The following is a 9,869-nucleotide window of genomic DNA, read 5'->3' as shown; positions in this document are numbered from 1 at the left end:
TGGGTGGATTTGGTGGACTTTCAGGAATGGGGAGGGGGGTTGTGTGCTGTAGAGGGGACGATGGGTATTCAATTATGCATCCAGGTGTGTTGTAGTTGGATGGCTCAGTTCAGTCCAGACTATTATGTGGGTATGTGCAGGTGACGTTTCTGTACAAAAATCCAAAAAGATAAACAGCGTTCAGGAAAAAACAAACGTAACTTCAATGGAAATGCTGTACTCATATGTGTCATGAAACACCAACCTGGTGTATAAAAAACTCCAAGCGAATAAAAAACTGAATTTAATTTAAAAATAAATAATACAGCACGATAACAGAGTTAAGCACTTTCAATCGCAAAATATGAGCTTCATCAGAACTGTTACAAACAGGAAATTAACTCATTTTAAAAACTTTTTAGTGCCAAATCGCTACCTTGTAACAAAAGTTCTTAAAGACCTTAAAGACATACATACCAAAATTGATCTACAATAAAAACAACCAAATATTCTAATCACATTAAGTCTGTCAAAAAACATATTAGTAAATGGTAAGTAGTATTTGAGTAAATAAAATAAGTATAAATATATAAAAATGCATAAAAATGCAATGATGTCAACCTAATACATATTAAATTTTAAAATTTTATAACTTTTAAAGCAAAATAAGTATGTAATAAAAATATATGTATACGTAAATGTAAATTGATGCACCATCTATGTTAATAATAATGCAGGTTTAATGGTGATAAAATCATTTAATCCTGGTGGATTAGATGCATCAGTATATAACTGCCACCATATTTCCTTATATGACAGTAGTTCTTTATGGTCACCCCCTCTCAGTGCAGTTGACAAATTCTCCAAAATTGCAAATTTAAATGTATGTGTGTCCATATTGTTTTATATGCTTGTATAGAGCATTCTTTTCGTCACATGTCTTAATACTATAATAATGAGCATATATTCATTTATTCAACTTCCGTTCCGTTTTGCCAATATAAAATCCAGAACACGCTGTGCATTTTGCTAAATATATGACCCATCTGGTGTTACAATTTCCACTAACAAAAGTTATATAAGATTTATGTATATTGTCCAAAGTAATATGGCTTTCATCATATATAGCAAATCACTGTTTGCATTTACCACACTTTGTGGTTTTGTTATTAACAAAATTTCTGGATATATCTCCTCTCTCTATGTAATTTTTCAAATTCCGACCCATTTTATATACAAAAATTGGTTGTGATCCCAAGATTTTTTCCATTCCTTGGTCCACCATGATAATTTTCCAATTGTTGTTAATAATTTGCTTAATTTTCCCTATGTGTGGGACATGTTCTAATACACATGCTCTACTATATTCAGCACTGTTAGTAGTAGTGTCTAATATATGATTAACTGACCTGTTGATGTCACTTTTTTGTCCCAGTAGAGGTGTGTATTTAGTCCCCCATCCATTAATAATATTCTTACTGATATGATTCAGCATATTAATGTTATAACCCCTGTCTCTGAAAAGGTTGGTAATAAAACCAACTTCTTCTAACATCTCAAAATGTGTGGAGGTCATTCTTATGGCCCGTATAATCTGACCTCTAAATATATTAATAATTAATTTTCTAGGGTGACAACAAGAAAATTCTAAATAGCTGTTAGAAAAAGTATGTTTTCTAAACAGCCTCAATTTAAAACTATTGTCTCCCTTAGAAATTAAGGTGTCCAAATATGGTAAGCCTTCCTTATTGAAGGAATAAGTACATTTTAGGAAAGAACTACTTGAGTTCAAGAAATCTATAAACTGTGCTAACATTTCTTTATTACCGTCCCACAATATATAAATATCGTCCAAATATCTTGAATAATATTTAACATGTTTAAAATATTCGCTATTGAATATTTTGGACTCCTCCCAATCAAGCATAACGAGATTGGCATATATTGGGGCACATGCTGCTCCCATGGCTACGCCGTTCGTTTGTCGAAAAAATTATCCCTCATATTCAATAAAATTATTATCCAATACAATAGACATAAGTTCTATAATTAAACAAACATGATCCCATTCATAGCCTCCATATTTTCTAATACTATTAGAAAAAGCCTCTAGTCTTGCAGTCTTGGGGATACTAGAGAATAAATCGACTACATCCACAGTGACAAAAATAAGTTATAAATGCCATAAATTAACAGGAAAATTCCGCAAAAAGTCCCACGAGTCTTTCATTAAGTGTGGGATTCTATCGTAAATATGTTTTAAAAATCTGTCCACAGCAGTCCCTAATGGAAAGGTTTTAGACCTACTACCAGATATAATAGGTCTAAATGGTGGTTGGTCAATCGATTTGTGAACTTTCGAAATTCCCACAATGGAGGCTAAGATGGGATGTTCGACTTTCAAATATTTGTGTAGATCCATAGTTATTCTATTGTCTATTAAAAATTCCTCAATATGTAAATCAATACGACAATGTGCTATGTTGATTTCGTTGAGTGATACGATCTCATAGTTCCCAGAATTGTGTAAGATTTGATGAATTTGGGATACATATTCTGTACTGTCAAATATAACAATCCCGCCCCCTTTATCGGGTTTCATAATTCTAATATTAGTATCCTTCCTCAAATCCTGTAACAATTTCAATTCATCTTCAGGTAAATTACAATATATATTAGCATTTTTAAGATGTTTTTGTAATTGGTACATTTGTCTAGAAACTGTCTTATCATACACTGATATGAGTGGATGCATAGGTGGGATGAATGCACTTTTTTTCTTTAAAGTACCATACTCACTGTGGGACTTGTTATCATTGTTGTTATCAAAAATGATGGCTAAATTCAGTTTCCTTATGTATTTCTTGAACTCTATAAGACTATCAACTAGCCTAAATCTAATAGTGGGTATGTATTCATACCCTTAGAAAACAAATTAAAATGGGGCGTATTCAATGTTAGATCTGTATAATTATAAATTTTGAAACGTTTGTAAGTGTTAACTATTCCATCATTAACTATACCATTACTCGAGGTGCCTAGTGTTGATCTTTGTTCAGTTGTATTCAAATCTACACAATCATTAGATTTGCTGGTGGTTCCAAAGATCGAGGTAGATACATCCTCTTTACTGAAAACTTCTAATGTATTATGTGTTTTCTTATATGGCTTATTAAGTGACATTATGGGAAATTTTCTTTGTAGTGCCTTCCCCATTTTTTCTCCCTTACATGTCTTGGGTCTTTGCACTGATGTAAAAAATGTATATTATAGTCATCATGAAAGTCATTCTTATAATTTTGATAGTTTTGATGATCTTCCTGATTTCTATACATAAATGGCTTAGTATAATCATTGTCATATGTGTCCAAAGGACCATTATTTATATAATGTTGGTTAACAGAACAGAATTTATTAGATTTTCCCCAAAAATATGCTGTGTTATTTTGATATTGTTCAATATCTCTCTGTAATTTGTGTTGTTTCCTTTCAAAGGCTTTTCTAGTGTTAGATTCTGCTATATTGAATTGTTTCTTATATAGTTTTTCCCATTGAGGGAATAATAAATCATTCAATATTAAATCATTTAATTTTTCTACCTCCAACAACATTAAAACCAATTGCTCATCATTGTATTTGATTAATGATTGCATAAATAACATACCAAAAGAATCAAATAATAAATTCAATTCAGTTTTTATGGCTGTAGTGATGTTTAAGCCCATCGGTCTTTTAAAAATTCTAAGCCCCTTGGGGACAACTTTACATTCAATACATTTCATCAAATAAGTGTTATCCAGTTTTAAAGTGTTAATAGCATTAAGCTTTTTGCCCAAAGTATATATGTAGTCTCTTAAAGTACCTTGTGGGGGAGAAAAGTCATTGCGTTGCTGTTCAGAATTGATGTTATTAAAACCGCAATTAGTGTCCAAAAATGATTGCAATCTGTTTAATTGAGTATTCTCCTTAGAGTTCAATTTCTCGACCCCACAGTCTGAATTCACAGTCTTTGTGACAGGTTGGATAGTCTGTGTGTACGTTCTTTTAGGTAACAATAACTTGGGTTTAGTTCCAATCTGTTTGGCTTCATCATCGGGGTCTCCAAAGGAAAAATCAAACGTAAAATCCGAAATGCCAAGCCGACTGCTGCTCCTGGCAGCACTGAATATAGGAGGGGCCGGTAAGTCAATAGAACCCGCACTGTCCTGTCTACCAACTTGTCCCTTAGGGATGTCAGAAACAGATGGGCAATGCTGTGAAACTCTCATCAAGTATATGATTGTCGCCATTGGCTATTCCTTTCACTGAAAAACTGTTATCAGGTACGCTATGGGTAGTACATCCATGCAGTATAGACTCTCCATTAGATGTCAAAATATGACGGTCATCTTTCGTGTTACATAATGAGGTGAATAAAGTGGTAAGTCTAAATATTTCACCTCTAAGCTCGCTTAATTGGGTCTGCAACCGATTCCATTCATTGCGAGTGACCAGTGTAGAAGATGGTGAAGTGGCGTCTTAATCTGACTCCATAGGAGACGAACAACAAAACAAAAATCCAAAAAGATAAACAGCGTTCAGGAAAAAACAAACGTAACTTCAATGGAAACGCTGTACTCCTATGTGTCATGAAACACCAACCTGGTCTATAAAAAACTCCAAGCGAATAAAAAACTGAATTTAATTTAAAAATAAACAATACAGCACGATAACAGAGTTAAGCGCTTTCACTCGCAAAATGCGAGCTTCATCAGAACTGTTACAAACAGGAAATGAACTCATTTTAAAAACTTTTTAGCGCCAAATCGCTACCTTGAAACAAAAGTTCTTAAAGACCTTAAAGACATACATACCAAAATTGATCTACAATAAAAACAACCAAATATTCTAATCACATTAAGTCTGTCAAAAAACATATTAGTAAATGGTAAATAGTCGAACTTGAACCGGGAATGCCTTTGCTTTAGGTGGATGCTCTAACCACTACACTATTGGTGTTCTGCTTCATTTATATGTATACCCATGGTTCATAGTTATCCGAACACACGCCTCAATGCTTTACTTACACAGCAGGCATCCATTCTTCTGCTGGGAAAACCGCAGTAGTAGACATGCGCCATTCCCTATTCCCTACTGCTCTATACCTGTGCTGCATGTTTACTCACTCCGAGGATATTCAGAAATCCAAAGCTTATAGTCCTGGCACATATGTGTGTTTGATTGTCAGGGTGTTCATGTGGTCATCCAGTTTAGGCTTGTTATACTGGAGACCAGAACAGCCCTGTATGTGTTTGAAAGTCAGAATTAGCACATTGACAGAGTTAGTCCCAATGTTACCATTCTACCTTTGTTTACAGATGCAGGTGTTTGCCCACCTCTGACCAGCTTGATATGTTGGCACTACATGATATGTGGTGGTGGAGTTTCCGCTGGTGTTTCCCTTCACATTCATTACGGCTGTTTTATTGTGACCATGTTCATTCATTCATATATATGTGTATATATATATATATATATATATATATATATATATATATATATATATATATCTGTCTGCACATACAGATACATATAAACCTACATACCTATTTACATTTCCCATACTGTTGAATGTCTGCTGCGCATCCGCACTGGCTTTACCTCCCTATATCCGAAGGATGTTATTCTGGCCATCACATAAAATTAGCGGCCCTTGCCTGTCTTGGACCCAGAAACAGACATTCCTTAGTCACCGGTTTGACCACTACACCATCTGCGGTACATTCCGCATAGATGGTAGCTGGGATATATGACTTCACTACAGGTATTCAACAGGACGGCAAAAAATGTGACAGTTGGTTGGTGTACATATGTGTACGGACCTCTCAACCATTCAGGGACTAATTTCAACAGTAACAGGGACAAGGTAAGGACAAATCAGGGACAATCATGGACACTTTTACAATATTAGTACTATTAACTTGAAACGTTGACAGATTCAGAGCATATGTATTAATACTTATTTTCTGAAGTAAAAGATGTCTATTACTCTTAATTATTGTCATTATTCATTCAGTGTAATTCAACACCTTTCCTCCAAAGGTCACTGGTTTTAGGGGGGATTAAGTGGCTGGCCAGTTATTGTGCAAATGCTCTGACCATTGGTAGGGTTGCCACATTTTCATATGGCCAGGATGGGATATATTTGAGACACACCAGATTTTTCAGGCCAACTCATACCCACGGTCAGTACAGGGTTTAGATCTTTACTTATTTTCCTAGATGAGAGCTTATTCTTGTAGCAGTTTAGTTGCTTATTCTGTTTCTTGTAAGATTTATGTATTTTACATACAGAAATAACTGTTTTATGCAACTGTTACATGAAATACGGTACATAATTATTTCCTACAATCACAGGACATTTGCCATTGTATTATTTTTGGTCAGAACACATCTACCCAAACAGGGACTGTCCCTCACAAAGTGGGAAGGAGGTACCCTGATTACGTCAGCACCTTAATCACCCTATATCCAACTGCTACTATGCGAATTTGTAAAGTATATATTCTTGATAATTCTTGTGGGGAGCCATGCATCACAGTCAGGTGTTTAATCCCGGGTAGTAGGTTCTGCATGACCGGCTGGATGCTGAGCAGTCTTGTGAACCACTACTGCACATACAACTTGTGTCCAGATGTCTACAGGATTGGACATCGTGTCGTGACACCAAGTCTGATGTTTACACAGGATACTTATCCCATGAGGGATATCCAGAAATTGAACAAGACAATAACCTTAGATATTTTTGGATTTATGAAAACATGTTAGGGTTTTACATGCAAGGGATACATAGTTTTCAATCCTGACACTGCCTAGGGTGAGACTGCCTACTAGATATGAGTAGTTGTCACTATGTGCAGATATGGCTGCGCCAAGCTAGCAGCCCGAATATGGGTGGATTTGGTGGACTTTCAGGAATGGGGGGTTGTGTGCTGTAGAGGGGATGATGGGTATTCAATTATGCATCCAGGTGTGATGTAGTTGGATGGCTCAGTTCAGTCCAGACCATTATGTGGGTATGTGCAGGTGACGTTTCTGTACATGTGTATCACACATTTTAATATTCACATATTTGTGGGATTGTGTTCTACAGTATGGCCTGTCAGGTTGTATTGTGGATGTGTATGTTTGTTCTTTGTGTTTCTTTCTGATTCACCCACTGCTTCCTCTTACACCTCCAGTTCACCTATTGTGCATCCAACACAGTCTCGCCTTTGCTGATTATTACATTACCCGTCCCCCCACACCCATATTCCACAAACTCCATCCATCCCTTCTCTGGTTGATGGCCCATGGCACGGTCAAGGGAACACATTGCATACACTACATATCTCTGGTACCTGTATGGTTGTGAGGACTACCCTAGCATTTTTCACCTTCCACATGCTGTACATCACACACATAGGTACACATATATACTTATCTTTCATGACATGGTAGGTAGACCCGAGTAATACCCGTTCATCTTTGGCCCATCCTGACAAGGACGCCTTGGACTGCAAATGGGCAGATTTTGGGCAAATGCTCTGACCTTTTCATATGGCTGGGATAGGATATATTTGTGACACACATCAGATTTTACAGGCCAACACATACCCACGGTCAGTACAACGGATAGTACTTTTGTTTTATGCCTAAATGTAAGCTTATTGTTGTAGCAGTTTAGCTGCTTCTTCTGTTTCATTTACTTGCTTATTCTATTTCTTGTAACATGTAGGTATGTTACATATGGAAATAACTATTGTATGTGACTATTAGATAAGATGTGGGACATAATTATGTCCTAAGATTGCAGGATATTTTACATTTATAATGGTTTTGGTAAGGACACAATTGCCCAGGGGGAGACTGTCCCTCACAATGCAGGACAGGTGGTAACCCTGACCATTGGGCTAGACTTAGCTATTGGCAGCGCGCTAACACAATGCGTTTCGCTTCCACTTGGTATAACTATCAACACTACAATAGAATATAGGCACGGGGTTTTAAATGTCATTTGTTCAAAGGATGGGGACTCAATATTCAGCTACGTGCATTTGTGTTTGCTTCTTATTTTTGCATTCGCAAAACTGTCTTCCATGCTTTGTATACATTTCAGTATCCACAGACACTGACAGGTGTGATTACTATTGGAGGCAGGCTGTAATATTCAGCATTTTAGGTTGCACGTAAACATCTGACATGTCCACGCCTCCGTGCGACACTTCGACACGCCCCATGCATTAGCGCACGTTTCCTATGCACGTGGATGTGGTGGCAGCGTGCTTTCATTAATATGCATATAGCGCTACTGCTCCATTTCTATGCCACACGATTGGTGCAAGCCTAATGCCGTCCTTGCGCCGAGGTTCATGAATCCCGGGGACAATCCTTTATCTACACCACTGAACTTGGATTATGATGACTGCCTGGTGGACGTGGACTTTCAGAGACTAGACAATGAGGAAGGTGAGGTTGAAACAATTGGAATGAACCTGTGAGCACTTGTTGCTGAATCATCAATAGTGCGGATAAAGTCATCTTGTTGCCTAATAAATGAGAGAGATACTTATATGACTTCAGGATGAACTTTACTTAACACATTTGAGAAGCAGCAGCTCGAGCAGTAATAGCCCCCCCTTTTCTATGTGTTTGTGCAGTTTTGGACATGGTTGTTATTGTAAGAATGAGGATGAACATATATTTCTTTGACATATTACACAAACTAGGATTTTGGCTAGAGATATGAAAGCCTGAACTAGGACAATTTGGCTGGGTTATAGGCATTGATGCTCTCAGCATATCTCAAATTATAATACCTCCTCACTATAATACTTTTGTTTTTTGATTTGAGTAGGGGGCACAAAGTGGACAAATTATATTTTAATGTAACAATGTTGTATACTGTTAATAGTCAGGCTGTATGGTTGTTAAATGCTAAATTATTGTCAGGCAGCTGTTGATAATCTGTCATGTCCTCATAAAGTAAAGTTTATAATTTAAACTGCTTTGTAATTAATCCACCAGGCTGTCACTGAAAACTGATAGGAAGTTTTTGCAGCCATAATGTGGAAAATGTCATGGGATTTGTTCTAATTTGTAAAGGAGTGGAAACAATAAAGAAAATATAGATGAGATTATAAGTGGGGGATCATTAACACAGTCTTGGTATCAGTCTGCATAGACTCTCAGAAGTGTGACTAGACTCAGAAAACAATCAATATGCTTACAACCATTTTAGATTATTTAGACCTGAATGATGGATTAGACAACTCCGCACCTCTTAAAGAAGGACTATGCATATACAGCACCTAAATTGGGCATGCCTAATCATATAAACATATAGCTTTTTTGAGAACCTTAATTAGTAGTACTGAACAAATAGAAATACTTCCCAACATCTTGTCAAATCATAACTACATTGCAATGTATGATTATTAATACAAAGGTGGTGATCCCGCCACAGCTTGGCAGGTAGATCCTTTGCATATCCAATTCTTTCAAAACAGATATTGTGTCTGAATGAAAGTATATTTGGAAAACCTCACTGTTTGTAGGACTGTTAACATATTTCATTTGAAACTTCTTGAAAATACCCATGAAAGAATTTGCACAAATGTTTTAAAAAAAATAATTTGTAAGGATGCTAAAATTTCTTGAGAGAGACAGCAGAAAGTTGGAAAGGTAGCTGCACACCTAGAAAATGACTATAAGAATAATGGGTGCAGGTATAAGGAGGTGAAAAACCTGCTCAGTTATGGAAAAAATCTTAGGAATTCTCACAATCAATGTATAAATAAAAATGAGAAAGGTTCAAGACATTCTTCTTGAGCAAAAGAATTACTTTACAAAAGTTTGTTGTATTTAGGTCA

This window comes from Protopterus annectens, chromosome 6.part0 (assembly GCF_019279795.1).
Source record: "Protopterus annectens isolate FY-2018-M chromosome 6.part0, PAN1.0, whole genome shotgun sequence".
NCBI classification, from domain to species: domain Eukaryota; kingdom Metazoa; phylum Chordata; order Ceratodontiformes; family Protopteridae; genus Protopterus; species Protopterus annectens.
The sequence above is the reverse complement of the archived record's forward strand: the minus strand, read 5'-3'. Positions refer to the sequence as shown.